Raw genomic sequence first — 17520 nt, 5'->3', positions numbered from 1 at the left:
GAATAGCCATATTTGTTTTTCTATAGAAGAGGTATCTTACTTAGTCAGGTATGGTTACTACTTTTCAGCAGGCGGAATGTCTTCTTCCAAAGCTAAAGTTTCTCTTCTTCAAAAATTTGACGAGTCAGATGAGCAGAGGCAATTAAGCTCTGAAGCTCTTCAGCCCAGCCCCAAGAAAAAAGCCAGACAAGCTTAGAATTGTTTCCTTTCCAAGCAAACTATCTTTTTTTCTGCGTTGGCTCCTAGGTGCCTTTTTGTGTGGTGAAGGACACCAAGTCTCAACACTTTTTTTACCACTATCATGCTACTGATGTGCCTAGCAAATGCTAAGGAATTTTCATGCATCTGATCTTTGTATTCCTACACACTCTTACTTTTTGCCTGTTAATTTAAGGACCTGATTGCATGCCTTTTCCAACTTAATTTAAAAATGCCATAATCTATAATGTTACCACATCAAGTACCACAAGTGCTATAATCATCCTGTACCATTCATTTTGTTTGGAATTAGCATTGACTGCCAGCAGCAAAGAACGTTCCACTCTCCAGTGCATTTATCAAAGCTTTTACCTTTCCCGTTCATTCCTTCTGGAACAATGTGCCATGACTTAACTGTTGGCTTCAAACATCAAACCACGCTGCATCTTTCCAAGACTGCCTTTTCTGCATCCATTACTGATCCTACAACTATTAGTTCAACCACTTTAAATAAATTCACTAGTTACCAGATACTCTTACAGGCCAATTAATGCTATATGTTCATGTTATGAAGGCCCTATATATATATGCCAAGAACAGCCTTCTAAAATATTCAGCCTCAGAAGCTAATTACACTTATAACAACCAAGTATGGAGTTCTCTGAAAGCGTTGGATCCTCCAGTCTTCCGCCAAATATTACCGGCAGCATGGAATGCTGCTTCTTCTTTAGGAGTAGCGGTTCTAAGTAGGTACTTTTGATTCTATATAGTTTTTTCCCTCATGACATGTGCCTTCTTTAATGATAACCAAAGTTTTTCAAAATAATTAGATATTCCCTGCTCCATTTCTGCTGCTTCTAAGAAACCATCAACAGCGTACAATAACTATTCGAGAAGGCTATAGAACATGGACTATCAGCATTTTAGAAACTTGGTTTGGAGAAGGTTGGCAAGACTTCTGCGAGAATAATATCATCCATGAAGACGACACAATGTTCCTCCGACATTCCGGAAACTTGATGTTCGACGTCCTCCATTACTCAGCAACAAAAACGCATGGCTACTTACCTTGGAGTCATCCACTACCTAGTTTGTTGGACGCTCCAGAACATGTTATCGCAAAAAGTTAGTTTTCTCATGCTTAAACACTTCCAGATTTTTAGCATTGTCCTTGTTTAATTTGCCAGCTTTGTACGCTTACCTTTTTTTATGAAACACAGAACAAAGAATGCAGTGTCAGAGAGTAGCATCAGCAATGAAACCAGATTTCGTTCAAGACATCGCTGATGGTCTATCATTCTATGAGATCTTCACTGAGGAAAACCAACATAATTTTGTAAGCTTCAGTTATCTCTTTTTTTATTTTTTCATTCGCTGCTTTCTTTCCCACTAATAACTTTTTCCTTTTGGTTAACAACAGAGAGTGCCCAAATTTGTATCCTTCTTCATACACGGTGACAGAACTCCTCTGGTGACCCTACGAACTGGAAACAAGACAATCACTGTTGGAATGCGTCGAAGACGGTTTGCAACAAATTGGAACACATTTACTTTTGAGCATCAGCTACAATTTGGCGACGCTTTAGTATTTATCCCTGAAACAAAGTCCTGCTATACTGTCCTCATCTTCGACAAGCGTGGAGTCGAAAAGTTGTTCCCTTGGTACAATAAGTTCTGCATCTTCTCTGATGCACCGACCAGTAAAACTTAGCCAACTTCTTTTACGTTTATTCCAGGAGAAACCTTGTCCTTCTTATATGTTCACTAGGCATATGAATGCCAGCTTCTGTTGTCCTTTATTTTTTCCATACGCAATTTACCTTTGCAGTCCGTAGATTTATTCCAACCATTCAGAAAATTGCAGCCAAATTAATGTTCTTTAATTCTATCAAATACAGGAAATTATTTTGCCTACATAGAGTTATCTCTTCACTTTAAATGCCTACAATTTTTTAAAAATCTGTTGCACTGACAGTGGGACAAATATTTAAGTTTATTATATTCTACTTTAATTATCCCCTTTTTAATTAATGCCAGGTTCTCCATTTCCTTAATTTATAATTGCATTCCGCTGCTCACCAAATTCCGCGTAAGATGGCAACAAATAAATTTCTACTACCCTTTGGATTCTTGATTTAGATGGCTGTGTCATTTGAATTAATGGTTAGTGTATCCTTTTTTCCATCTTTATAATTATCTCCCCTATACTACCTAATTTTTACTCAACATACTACAAATACAAATTATAGTACTTTGTTAAATTCATGCTCTGTAATGCTCCTACTGGGCATTACATTAATTCTTTACCGTGCGCAAGCACGGTATATTTCTGCTAGTTTATCAGTTAATGGTAATGGGTTTTTTGGTTGAAACCCATAAAGTGTTTGTAACTAAACATATAGATATAGGTTTACATTTTTTTCTTTTTCCTATTTTTTTTAAAAAGTTTTCTTCACTCTCTCAATTTCTTCTAGTATTTGTTTACTTTTGGTTTTTAATTAAAAATATCAGTTACATTGGTGAGTAAATATTATTGATTCCCTATTAAAATACTAGTTAACCACAAGATGAACCTATGATATCTATTAACTCATTCCGATTAACCTTATCAAACAATAAGTATCACTTGCTTCAAAAAAAAAACAATAAGTATCACTATGATTAATTTTGAAACTCATTCCTTATAGAAGCAACTTACCGAATGCCTTCTAAGTATATGAAACAAATTGACTTTATACTAAACTTGATTGATGTTACAATTTGTGTGGATAAATTTTTATGAAAATTTGTGAAACACACTATGCATATTTCTGATGCGATGCAATTCCCAAACTATGAGTAATTTTTTTTAAACTTAATGTTTTGAGAGTATGCAAAATGAATCAATGATCAATTGTAAGCAAAGAAAATAACAGTCAATGAATGATTGGTACTTAATATTATATTAGTCCATAAGACACATTGTAGTGTGCAAGTAATCAAAATTATGGTCTTTTGTGATGACCCCACCTCCCCCTAGGGCGTATCCTAGGGTTTAGTGAGTCACCTGCCCAACTCTCGTCAGGACTCACTCACGTTTAACTCGAGAAAAGAACTTACAACCATAGAAAAGAAATAAAACAACGATTCCAAGCTTAACATATACACTGATGCTCAAATCCAGCTACAAGGCTTATACACACCCAAATATATCAAGGTGTTTACAATCCAGGTGCAACCAACCCTAGTAAAGCACTAGCGCGAGTGAAATTTCAAAATACAAAAAACTAGACTACGCTAGCCTGTACAAGTCTCACGCCTCGCTCGTATCCCCTGTAAGGAAGACAAAACTAAAGGAATGAATTAAAAGCCCAGTGAGATTCCATACACATAATCGAGCAATTAAATCCAGGACATTAATCATTTAATAGCAAATAATCCAGAAAACATTTTACATATAAAAGCAATAATAACCCACTCATTAAGAGGATACATGCTCACGAGGAGCCATTCGTTCATTCGTTCGCCAACCATTTTCCTTATTCCTCCAACATTAGAAAACATTTGCAAGTGAAAACTCCTCCAATGTTCTTGACATTCATTCATTTATTCATTTCCTGCCATTAGCCAATTCACTGGCCAGTCTCCACCAATCTTCGTGGCCATACTCGAGTATACCAAAACACTGTCCCAGGGTCACCAACCGCCCGATCGAGTCCGCTTCTGGCTCGAGTCGGCTGGCAACGAAGGGCAAGGGCCCAGTTCAGCCAAGAGACTTACATTCATGCACAAGTAGCATTCAATCATTTAATCATTAAATATTTCACGTTAACTTAGGTCGAGTGCGATAAAGTACACACTCGCCTGTAAAAAATTCATTTAACAATCATTGAAAACATTTAACATTCAAGCAAACATTCACAACAATCTACATAGGCATTAGAAGCACAACATACGAAGAACACTCACCAGTCTAAGCCAAAATAACGTCAAAAGTTTCCTTCCGGATTATGCCCTTGATCACCGACAAACCCTAAGAATAACCAATCCCAAATTGAAGTGAGCAAATGTAATTTAAGATTCAACTAACCCTAAAATCAAATCTTATATCTTACTAATATTCATAAGGGCAAGTAATAGAAATTTGGGCAGCATGCCCTTTGTATTTAACTATTTTCCAGCCACTTAGGGCTTCATTTCTTTCCTCAACTCAGCCCAACTTCAACATATAAGCAAGCTTAACAAGATAGCTCTTCAACTAGGCTCAATATCATCTAATTACAAGTCAATTCTAACAATAAAACCATCAAAACCAAAGCTGAAAACTAGTATTAAAGAAGAATGCCTAAGCAGCAGGTTTGACATCTCTCAGCGTTTTAGTCACAACTGAAGTTACACTTATCGGATTCGGGTAAATTTTATGGCGTTTCGAAGCTAAGGCAGAGATCTACATTTTCATGAAGACATCAATACCCGGTTCGTGCATTTTCAAGGTCAAAATGTGAAATCTCAGAGAAAACAGAAAGCTGCCCGCGAAATAGGGCATTTGCCAGTCAGGGGTATTTTAGTCATTTCACACTATACAGTGCTCTGATTGAGTTGAAATTTTGTAGGCAGACAGTTACCTCCATTTCCTACAACTTTCATGTTTTGAACAAGACCTGATTCGGCCTTTATCATGGACGAATATGCAGTTCCAGTTGGGTCCAAAAACAGAACAGATTCACTACCAAATGCTGGAAAATTCTAACGACTTCACAATTTCATGATATCTTCCATAAAACTTCCATATTCAAGTCATCTATCCAATAAAATGCAATATAAGAAAGGGAAGAAGAGTTTCTTAGTTTAATACCTTCAAACCTTAAGAAAAAACACAAAACCAAGGCTGCCTATGCAAAATCACTCCACCTCAAGCTTCCTTGTCACCTTGTTGCACCTTTGTTCAGATTAGATTTGTGGTTCTTGTTGATTTCTCTCCAAATCAATCAAAACCCAAGATGAAATTTGAAGTTTCTCCTCTCTTTTCTCTCTCTCTAGTTCGGCCAAGGAAGGAAGAAAATGAATAGGCTTTGAGGAGAGTTTACAAGATAAAGACTAGAATGGTCTTTGGTCAAAGTTGACTTGATGACCACCACTTGTTGCTCTACCATTTTTCCTCTCATTTTTTGGTCAAAAATTTCGGCCATCTTAAGATAAAATTAGGGAAAGGAAAAATAAAATAAAAACAAGGAGATTAGGGTAAGAAAGTATTGGTCAAGTGCGGTACTCAACCGGTAACAAACGGCGCACGTCGATTCAAGCCTATTTTCCTTAACTCTCTTGCACTTGTGTTTTAACTTATAATTCACTAACTTATTATTAGTACTTCTAATCACACACTTTCTCTTATCTACAACTCACTCTTAACCACCGAATTTAGTACACACTCCTCACCAAGTGATCACACTACCAAAATGCACCAAAAACACACCAAAAACCCTAATATGCACAAAAACCCCTAACTTATGCCATTCCTTTAGAAAAATCATAAATTGAATTATAAATATAAAAAATTCATACAACTTGGCATGTTAAAAACTAGACTTCAAATACTAATACTACTCTTTAGAAGACACCTCAAAGAAATTCAGCTCATAAGTTGGTCCAAATTGAGCCATAAGCTACTACAACATTCCTATGTTTACTTGTGTAGGGCAGAATTTTCAGTCAACTTTGCCAATTTCCTGAAATTTATAGAGATCAAATCAAACTCTGAATTTTCCACTGTAGGAAGATCTATGAGACTAGTTTCAAATGCAACAAACGGAACTCAATTCCGACTTTCCTATACGAAGTTATAGCCAATTTCCCAAGGCTGTGCAGAGCCTCCTGCGAAAATTTCTAGATTTTCTAACAACTTGAGATTATGAAACTTTTCTTAACAAAATTCACTCCCTTGACTCAAATTCAACCATTAAAGCAACCAAGAATCAAAGGTAAGTGAGTTCACATAAGGGTTATAAAGAAAAGTAAAATTTCGGGGTCTCACATCTTTTGTAAAAATATTATTCATGAAATTAATTTTGTAACGGATATTTATAATGTGATGATTAGTTATTTGGCAATTAATTTCAATTGGCTGATTACTAACATAACTTAAGTCCATATTTTAAAATAGGAGGGTGTGTAATTAATTAATTGGCAAAACTACCCTTGAAATCATTATTTTTATCTAAGGAAAAATTAAATACTCTTAATAATAAGAGTATAAATAAAATTTAGAAAATATCAAAAGTGTGTTAAGACTAAGTGGTAATGCTCCCAATCTTTAACCTTCTATATTGTATAGATGGTATAGAAAAGATATAATCTTTTCTTTACTAAAAGGAGATATACTAGTCTTATAAATATATGTTACATATATAAAATTTCAAGTTAAATTCAAATTTGAATTACTTGTTATGCTTATACACTATTACTTAGATTTATTTATTAAGTGAGTTTTGAATTGATTGATTCGAATGGCTCATTTAAATTTAAATGCATATTGAAATTCAACTATTGATGGGTTAAGTGAAGAGTAAATCCTATGTTTATTGATAGTGTATATATTATCACAATCTTTATTTATGTCATGGTATAAATTTATGTCACAATCTTTGTTTCTTTATCACAATCTTTAGATTTATTTATTAAGTGAGTTTTGAATTGATTGATTCGAATGGCTCATTTAAATTTAAATGCATATTGAAATTCAACTATTGATGGGTTAAGTGAAGAGTAAATCCTATGTTTATTGATAGTGTATATATTATCACAATCTTTATTTATGTCATGGTATAAATTTTCTTTGTTTCTTTTCTTTTTCTTTTTATTTGGATAAAAATTTATATGCTAACGTAATATATTTTAATTTTATTAAAATGAAATATTATTACTTATATTTAAAAAATATGCGAGGCCTTCAATCCTACATACACATATGCAAAAATTTAATTTTCATCCAATTTCTAATTACATTTTTTGTTCGCAATACTAATATTTACTACTTTCGTCAATTGCCATATAATGTAATCATATCTAAATTACTAATTCTTCCATTTATCTTTACATTCCACTTAAGTAACTTATCCTTCCATAATACTTGCAAGTCATTATTTCTTTTTTCGTTTCAAGGACAAAATTGCAGCACTATGTTTGAAAAGTCCACCATTTTCTTTCTTCCTGCTCCCCTTTCCCTTTTATGTCACTTTGGCAGCCGTCACTTTTGGAGATTTTTTGGAATATGTTCAATTACCAGGCCATTTTATGATGACCAAATTTGCAGAAAGTGCCTCCCCTGTAATTTCAAAAGGTGTTTTCCCCCACACGTGAATTGCGTTCTTATTTTCAGGTCCGCAAGCAACTAGCCTTACCCGTTCGTCATGCATCTTTGCTACAACTATGTGCACTTCTGTCTGCCACTTAATTTAAAAAATGACAATATGAGGACCACAAGTAAATTGAAGAGTGGACATGAAACCTGACAGGATCAAATAAAGTCGCAGGGATCATTTTTGGTACGAACGCACTGACCGTTCCAAACTAGAAAGGGACACATCATGGACAGCCATGGTCGAATTGTTTGTGGTCCAAAACTTGAAAGCGACACAGACCACGCGCTTGACAAGGAGTAAAAAAAATGCTCAAATCCTACAACTACAACAACTTAACGTGCGATTCTTCATTCGAATCTAATTAATTTTTGTTGAGTTCAAATTCTCCATGTTTGTTAAATTTAAATAAAAACACACTAAAATAAGCATAACCAAACGCAATGAATATGAGAAAAAACTTGTGTTTGTGGTATATCACAAAGAATTGGGTCTCTTCTTGCTCATGCACTCCGATACTAGAAGAACAAGCCCATCTTTTTATTCATTAGATCTATTTCATTTGTACCCAAATTCATCTTCCTTTAATTTGTGGCTTTAGGGAGATAGTGTTGATATGTGCACTTGATTGGCAGCTTTAGGAGAAGGTGTATACAGAGTCTAGATCAGGAAGGAATGCCTTATGGAATCATCAAGATCAGGAGAGCAGAAGGCAAATTTCTAGTATTCTTTGGATCATGGATTACATTAAACGGTCATTATTTGAAGTCATCAAACTAGGTAGGCCTTTGGGGGAGCCCACCAAGTGGCCTCCATAGTCACGACTCACAATTACCGTGATTTGAGTTATTTGGTTTGGTCTCGAAACTTAGGCTAATTACTCAGAATATCGATGAAAAAAAGAGAAGTCGTAGGTCTGACGACAAGGTGGTGCTGCAAAACTATGGACACAGTCTGATAGCAAAAAAGGTAAAAAAAAATTTTTAAAACTCTGACAGTGCTGTCGGGCTGACAGACAAAAATTATTATTTTTTTTATAAATTCGCTGGCTGCTGGGTCTGCAAAAAGCTGGCTCCATCCATGCATTCCATCCATGCATTTTGCAGAATTATTTCATTTTTTATGCGACTCTGCTGCAAGGGACATCACAATTGTGTGGGGTGATACACCGTGTTATTGGCAATGGATTCCCCTACCTATGTCTAGGTACTTTGAGTGCTATGATTGTGTAAATAGTGTATGGAGATAATACCGTTTGTTTTCTTTATTGATTGTGGATATAATTGGCCGAAATGGATATGTTAAAACTCAGGTTCACTGAGGTGGCGGAGCTTCTCGATGTCTGTTGGCTTGAAATTCAGGGCAAGATAAAAACTTCCTTGCTGTCACCAGATACTACCTATGCCAGTTATCTTGTTTTCATATGGAATGATGCCTTTGGTTTTGATTACGAACCTGCAGAGGGTGAAGTAGGAATGAGTGGACAAGAAGGTCAAAAAAAGACGGTTCATCTGGACCCTGAGACACACACGCAGCAGAGCATGCCAAGAAGGCAAAGATGGAGGTTTGGCCATTGCCAAACTGCAACAATGAGATGGCAGGAGGTTAGGCCTGGAGACAGGGATGCACAGACCCCCAAGCAGAGAAGTGATGGGTGGATGGAAGTTGAGTTGGGGGAGATTTTTATAAAGGGAGGAGAAGATGTTGATATGGAGATGGCCTTGACAGAAGTAAAAGGGGGAACTGGAAGCGTGGTCTGATTGTTCAAGGGATTGAGGTTAGGTCCAAATGATGGTTGATGCGGCTGCCAAAAACAAGATCCGAGCTGAGCTGCGACAGGCTGAGCGAGCTGATGGGCCGAACTGACAGGGAGAGAACGAACGACCTGTCCTGCAGAGAGAAATAAACGGAGGGGGCTAGCTCCCCGGAGTAGCTCCGACGACGGGCTGAGCGAGCTGAAAGAGAGCGAGCTGGCGAGTTGGCCAGGTGAACGAACCGACCTGCAAATGGACAGACGGCGGGGCTAGTTCCCCGGAGCAACTCCGACGGTCAAATCAGTAGAGCTTATGAGTAGGGTAACAGTATAGAGTACTGTAGATGGTGTACCTTGTGTCGTCTTGTGGCGCTGTATTTATAGGCTGGAGGGAGAGAGTTTCTTCACAGGATTTTGAGTCCTAGTCAAGGGGGAGTCTTACTAGGGTTTCACCCGTGGATCCCGAAAAGCTTGGGAGGCGCGGCCCATTAAGCCCACACGGCTTGTGGGTCGGCCGAACTGATGCTCTCTATGTCTGAGCTGCTCTACCCGAGCTGCCATATCACAGCATCCGAGCTGACACGTGGCATCCGTAGATTGGTTGGCCGAGCTAACAGGTCATCATGTCCGAACTGACACGTGGCTACTGGGAAATTTGCCCCACTACACTAGCCCCCATTTCAGTCTAGAGTCATCGAAAAGTCGCATGAGTCTGGACCAAGTTTCGAGGCGATGAGTCAGTTCGGTATGGGACCCATGATTCCACGATTGCGGCCCTTGCTCGAGTAACTTGTAAGACCGAACTGAGTAGGACCAGTCCATTTTTTGTATGAACTCCTCCTTTGTAAATAGACTCTTGTGGACTGAATAGACTTTTGTTTCTTCTATACTTAGCAAAATTTTTCATTCATGTCTTTCTTACCATACTGTCTAAATACACTTGCGCGAACAGAACCCGAGCTAGCGCGCGAACTGACTTCCAACTTATGCAAAATAGTTCATATATTTGCACGAAAAGATCCAGACCCACGCGCGACTCGGATTTGTTATTAGAGGCTCTGAAGTTGAACCTCAGGGTGTAAGCCAGTTCTTCCCCCGTAGGGCTGATTAGGAGGAGTTCGGCTCTACACCCTTCCTTGCTTGATGCTCTGACGACATACGATGTCCAGGCCGGGATGGCCTGATCGGCAACCTCATCGGTCTCTTCGGCCGTGGCTCTTACAACAGCCTTTCCGACTTATTTGGCCTGGGTTGGTTTAACGCCTCTCGGGCCTATTCGTTCTCGGCGCTAGTCTCTCCGGCCTGTTTGGCCTCGGTTGGTTTAATGCCTCTCGGGCCTATTCAGTCTCGACTAGTTCAGCGCCTCTTTGGCCTGTTCAGCCTCGGCTCGCGCAGGAGCCTCTTTGGCCTTGGCTAGCTCGGCGCCAGTCTCTTCGACCTGTTTGGCCTCAGCTTGCGCAGGAGCCTCTCTGACCTATTTGGCCTCAGCTCGCACAGGAGCTTCTTTGGCCTATTTGGCCTCAGGTAGCTCAACGCCAGCCTCTCCGACTTGTTTGGCCTCAGCTCGCACAGGAGCCTCTCTGGCCTGTTGGGTCTCAGCTCGCGCAGGAGCTTCTCTGGCCTATTTGGCCTCAGCTAGCTCAACGCCAGCCTCTCCGACCTGTTTGGCCTCAGGTCGCGCAGGAGCCTCTCTGGCCTGTTGGGCCTCAACTCGCGCAGGAGCTTCTCTGGCCTATTCGGCCTCAGCTAGCTCAATGCCAGCCTCTCCGACCTGTTTGGCCTCAGCTCGCGTAGGAACCTCTCTGGCCTGTTGGGCCTCAGCTCGCGCAGGAGCTTCTCTGGCCTATTTGGCCTCAGCTAGCTCAACGCCAGCCTCTCTGACCTGTTTGGCCTCAGCTCGCGCAAGAGCCTCACTGGCCTATTGGGCCTCAGCTCGTGCAGGAGCTTCTCTGGCCTATTTGGCCTCAACTAGCTCAACGCCAGCCTCTCCGGCCTCTCCTGTGCGCTTTTCAAGCGATTGGCTTCCTCTGCATTAGCTTTCTCGTGAGCTCGATTCAGCATCTCCTGAACTGACTTGGGAGGTCTCTCCACGAACTTGGTGTATAGTTTCTGCTTGCGCAACCCGTTGATGAAAGCGGCCATGACGACCTTATCGTCCCGATCCCGGACCTGGAGAGACTCATCGTTGAATCGCACCATGTATTCGCGCAGCGACTCCTCAGGCTTTTGATGGATTGTCATCAGGTGAACAGTGCTCTTGGAAAAGGCTCGTGACGAAATGAACTGAGCTGAGAATAGTTGCGCGAGCTGGCTGAAGGACCGAACTGACCTGGGAGGTAGTCCCTGGAACTACTGGCGTGCCTTTCCCTCCAGAAACATTGGAAAGGTCTTACATCTGACTGCATCGGCGGCCGTTTGTAGGCGCATTTGTGTCAAGAATGCGAACAGATGATCCTCCGGATCCGTAGTCGCGTCGTAGGATTTCATGGTCGGTATTTTGAACTTCGCAGGCAGCGGGTAGTTCTCAATGTCAGGGACGAAGGGAGAGGCGGTATATCTGTCCGCCTCTGGATCTAGCAACAGGTCCAGTTCGTCTTGTATCTGGTACTCCTCTCTTCTGCGGGAGAGCTCCCCTTTTGTCAACCCCTGAAAGGGTTCTAAGTGTTCAGTTCGGGAGTTCCTATGAAAGAGCTCCTGGACCTCGACCTGTTCACGTGTGAGCTCTCTCCGCACCCGCTTTTGCCGGGGGTTAGGGCTTCCCGTTCTAGATCCCGATGGCTCGGTTCCACTCGCTTTCCGGGCCTTGGGCCTCTGGTTTTGATGGCCTCCTATCTGCCTTTTGAGGTAGTTCATAATTGTTTCGAAGGTTGGCAGGTTTTCTGCCACTATTCGCACCAGCTGCTCAGGCGGGAGTCGTGAGAGCCCCGTCCCCTCATCTCCAGGAGTTGGGTTCTGATGAGGATTGTGGGGGAATCTTGGCTCGTTTCCGTTGGATCCGTCAGCGTTCCTCTGAGATCTAGTCCTTGGCATGTTTTTGCAAAAGAAGAATTACGTTTCCCACAGACGGCGCCAATTGATGCGGCTGCCAAAAACAAGATCCGAGCTGAGCTGCGACGGGCTAAGCGAGCTGATGGGCCGAACTGACAGGGAGAGAACGAACGACCTGTCCTGCAGAGAGAAATAAACGGAGGGGACTATCTCCCCGGAGTAGCTCCGACGACGGGCTGAGCGAGCTGAGAGGGAGCTAGCTGGCGAGCTGGCCAGGTGAACGAACCGACCTGCAAATGGACAGACGGCGGGGCTAGTTCCCCGGAGCAACTCCGACGGTCAAGTCAATAGAGCTTATGAGTAGGGTAACAGTATAGAGTACTGTAGATGGTGTACCTTGCGTCGTCTTGTGGTGTTGTATTTATAGGCTGGAGGGAGAGAGTTTCTGATGCGGATACGGGTGTGCAATAATTTCAACCTTGGGGCAAGGATCCTTTGGTCCACATTCGCGGTCCGATGACAAGGTCAAGAACCAAGAAGGTGAAAGAAGCTTTACGAGCCTTGATCATTCACCATACAAGCAAAGAACAAGCTAGGTTTGAAGATTTGATGGACCATGAAGTTACTTTGTTCACTTGTACATTTGAAGTAAAAGAGTGACCTCATACTTGTTAGCTTAGTTGGTAGTTGTTTTAAGACTGTCTAGTTTAGTAGTTGTTAGGAGTTGAGTATTTTATTACTTATCGGGCCTTATCGGAAAGCCTTAAAGAGCTAGCTCTTTAAGCTCTTTTATGCGGACCGAATCCCTTCCAGGTTTATGTGGGCCGGATTTTGCCCTAGTTTTAGCCTATAAAAAGGCACCTCTTGTAAGAGTAAAGGACAGATTATTACAACCAGAAATCGTGAGGAATTTTCCTTCAAGTTCTTAACCGAACTTACTCTTGAATTCTTGAGTTCATAGCTTAGGATTCAAATCAGACTTTATCGATTAGCTTGTTCCCTAATCGTGGTGTCGCTTCATCCATCCTTATTTGCTTAAGGTTGCTGATTACCTTTGTGTGTCAGAGGTCTTGAGTTCATGAGAACAATCGAGTTCAATTTCTGTTGGGAGAAAAGATCCAACTCTGATAATTACAAGGTTGGGAGGTTCTAGGAGGGTCTTCCCCTAGGGTTGCCTATATCAGTTGGTAATCAGGGCATCAGGTTAATTCTCTTTTAATTGAAATTGTTCATATCTTGTTAGTTTGTGTCTTTTGTCAAAAAAAAAAACTGTAGCGATTACTGTTCATCGTTACTATTCCGAAATACTGTTCATCGTACTGTAGCGTACTGTTCACGTTACTGTTCATCCGAGTCAAAAAAAAAAAAACTGTTTGGGTGTTGTCTTTTTGTGTTTTCTGTCCAAGTTCTTGGGTTTGTTATATTTGTGTTTGGGTTGTTAGGGTTTAAAGACAAAAAAAAAAAAAAAAAAGAGTCACGTACCTTATATTGTTTTAGTGTCAAGTTGCTAGAGTATTGCTGGAATTTTCTTTTGAGTATTGCTGAAATTCTGTTTTGCCTATTTCTTGAGTATTGGTTGTTGTTCTTGCAAACCCTAGACACCACAACATAGTTTGGGGAAGTTCTTGAGCTCCTTGAACAAAATTCTTGAAGTTCTTGAACCACCAAGTCTTGTTTTGAAAAGTTCTTGAACAATAAACCAAGAACTAGGGTTTCTTGGAATTGGCATAACCTTTCATCCGTTTCTTGAACTTGTTGGTGTGATCTGAATTTGTGTTCCTTGAAGAGCCGGAAAAAAAAGAGAAAAAAAAAATGAAAGAAAAAAAAAAGAGGAAGAAGAGAAGGAATTGGCTCTCATACAAAGGAAATCAAGTTTCCAAAAAAACAAAATCGTGAGTTTCCAATTCTTGGTGGGTTCCCAAATCTTGGTTAATCTCCAAATCTTGGTTGATTTCCCAAAACTTGAGTTTCCTAATCTTGATTGGTTTCCAACTCTTGAGTTCCAATCTTGATTGAATTCCAAAGACCCCAAACGACCTCACCAGCCCCAAACACACCAGATTCTGTTTTCAAAACCAAACCAAACACCTTAGCCCCAAACCGCCTTGGGAGTTCTTGAGTTTCTAAAATCGGTTGAGCTAGTTTTACAATCCGATTTGACTGAAATTTGAGGACTGATTCATAGATTGTTTGAGCACTCCAGAAACACCATTTACCTTCCAACGTACTGACCAGAAACTCAGCAAAACAACAGCTCAAAAAAAAAAAAAGTTCCAGCTTCGGGTAGAGTTTTCTAAGATTTGTAAAATTCTGCTTTGTGTCTTGTTACTTGCTTATAGGGTAATTAATTCTGGAATTTTTGAGAGTTGAGTTGTTTTAAGAACTTCGAGAAGGAAAATTGAGAGTGAGTGTGTTTTCTTGAGTGATACACGAGTGTTTTGCAAGGTAGACTAGGATACATTTATTTTGCAGGTTTGACAATATGTCTCAAGAGGGGAACATGGCCGAGCCGTCTGAGACCGACGTGTCACTCAAATTGGTGCTCCAAACTCTCCAACAACTATCCGACAGGGTGGCTGCCATTGCGATGCGAGGTACCGGAGATACACACAATAGGGTTTTGAGTGTTCAGAGTGCTGATCATGATGCGGATGATGAGGGGTATCATTCTAACATCTCCTTTCGATCAAGGAAAAGCCAGAGGGAAGCGAGGGAAGGTCGAGGCCGACCTAGGAGAACCGATGACAATCTTGGTTCCATCAAGACCAAGATGCCTACCTTTCATGGGAAAAATGATCCTGAATCTTACTTGGATTGGGTTAGACGAGTTGAGCAAGTGTTTGAAGTCCACAACTACTCTGAAGAGAAAAAGGTGAAACTTGCAGCTATTGAATTTCAAGATTATGCATTTATTTGGTGGGAGCAAGTATGTGCCACAAGGAGGAGAAATAGGGAACAACCGATTGACACTTGGACTGAAATGAAGCAAGTGATGAGAAAACGATTTGTACCCTCCCATTATACTACGGACTTGTACGATCGGCTCCAACGAGAGAACGAATCTCTCAAGAGGAGAGGTTCCATGCAATCTACCTCTTTAAAGCCGGTTTATACAAGAGATGACAAGAAGGTTCATTCAACATTTTCTAGGACTAAACCTAGAGTTGAACCACCTCATGCGGAGTCATTTTGGGAGACATATCAACGTCTTCTACACCAAAAACAAATGGAGTCAAATGGATGCTATCAAAGTGAGTTTTCTAAGAAGGAGATAGCTGACCCTATTCCCAACAAAGGAGTATCTCATCCTATTGAACCATTTGTTGAGGAGGTTGATGATGAGAAAACAATCGAGGGCGTTAAACTAGATAAAGAGATGGAAAAATCTGATGAGATGAGTGGTAAAAAGGAAGAAAAGAGAGAATGTGAGACGATTTTGAGCAAAAATGTGAGGGCTTATTGTTTTTCTAACGAACTTACCTTTGCTTTATTTAGTGTTTCTTCATTTGTGCAGATTAAGCAAAGTCAAGTGAAGTTAGTCATGCCATGCTCCATTCCAAAGTCACTTGTACAATTCACTAGTTTCCATGGAGTTTGTCTTTTAGGAATTAAATCTATTTGGGATCACCTCATGGAACAATTTCAATTCAAATCTGTCCATACCAAAGGGGAATCAATTCAAACCAACCATGAAGGGAGAATCCCAAACTTTGACTCTCATTTACTACCTATGGTTCATTCTTCATCTTTACCTTCTTTTGAGTATAATTTCCATCCTAACACTTGTATTTCTTATCCAGATTTTGAAGAAAAGTGTAAAAGGCTAGCAATGCCTTCTCAAGTTGAATCAATTGGTGGAAGGAATAATGAAGTGGCAAAGGGAGTATTCACATTTAAAACTTGTTCTATACCTTCTTACCATTTAGTTGATGATGTACCATTACTTCTTTACCCAATTTCTAATTTGTTTCAAGTTGAAGGTTATTTTGTTTTTGTAGGTTGTAAAGCTGTCCAAAATTTTTCAGTTTTGATTAAAGACTTACAACCTGATTTCGTGCTTATTCCAACTAAAGGTGGTGATCTTTCATGCTTAGTCACACAACTAAAAGCTGGTGGCCAAGTGCTCAATTTGTCAACTTCAACTTGTGCTAGTTCGAGTAACCCTCATGAAGTGGAATTCAATTGTTTGCTACCTTATATGTTGGAAGAAGAGAAATTGCGTGTCACGCAAGATCCCAAAGCCGTCCTCCACGAGTTGTTTAGTGCTTCATCCATGCAACAACATGCTCACAATTTATCCATGCAAGATGATTCAAATCAATGTCAACTAGTGCTGGATTTTACACCTTTGCACAATCAAGGTGTCAATGTGAAGATCCATGACCAAAGACTAATTAGAGAGTTTTTCATTGCCACTTGGGATTTTCACATGCCTTACACAAGCTCTTTCCTACCTTGGCGCATGTTCTTGTTTGAGAGCTTCCCGAAGCTGACCAAACGACATGCAACATGGCTTGTAGTCATTCGTCTACTTCCAACATTGCTGTCCTTTAAGCGCACCATCGATTTGTGGACAACTCACTTTCAAGAGGAGACTTTGAAGATTCGAGGACGAATCTTTTCGAGGAAAGAGGGAATGATGCGGATACGGGTGTGCAATAACTTCAACCTTGGGGCAAGGATCCTTTGGTCCACATTGGCGGTCCGATGACAAGGTCAAGAACCAAGAAGGTGAAAGAAGCTTTACGAGCCTTGATCATTCACCATACAAGCAAGGAACAAGCTAGGTTTGAAGATTTGATGGACCATGAAGTTACTTTGTTCACTTGTACATTTGAAGTAAAGGAGTGACCTCATACTTGTTAGCTTAGTTGGTAGTTGTTTTAAGACTGTCTAGTTTAGTAGTTGTTAGGCGTTGAGTATTTTATTACTTATCGGGCCTTATCGGAAAGCCTTAAAGAGCTAGCTCTTTAAGCTCTTTTATGCGGACCGAATCTCTTCCAGGTTTATGTGGGCCGGATTTTGCCCTAGTTTTAGCCTATAAAAAGGCACTCTTAAGAGTAAATGACAGATTATTACAACCAGGATCGTGAGGAATTTCCTTCAAGTTTAACCGAAACACTCTTGAATTTTGAAGTTCATAGCTTAGGATCCAATCAGGACTTTATCATTAGCGTGTTCCCCTAATCGTCGTGTCGCCTTCATCATCCTTATTTGCTTAAGGTTGCTGATTACCTTGTGTGTCAG

This window comes from Coffea eugenioides, chromosome 11, assembly GCF_003713205.1.
Source record: "Coffea eugenioides isolate CCC68of chromosome 11, Ceug_1.0, whole genome shotgun sequence".
Classification (NCBI taxonomy): Eukaryota; Viridiplantae; Streptophyta; class Magnoliopsida; order Gentianales; family Rubiaceae; genus Coffea; species Coffea eugenioides.
Note: the sequence above shows the minus strand (reverse complement) of the source record.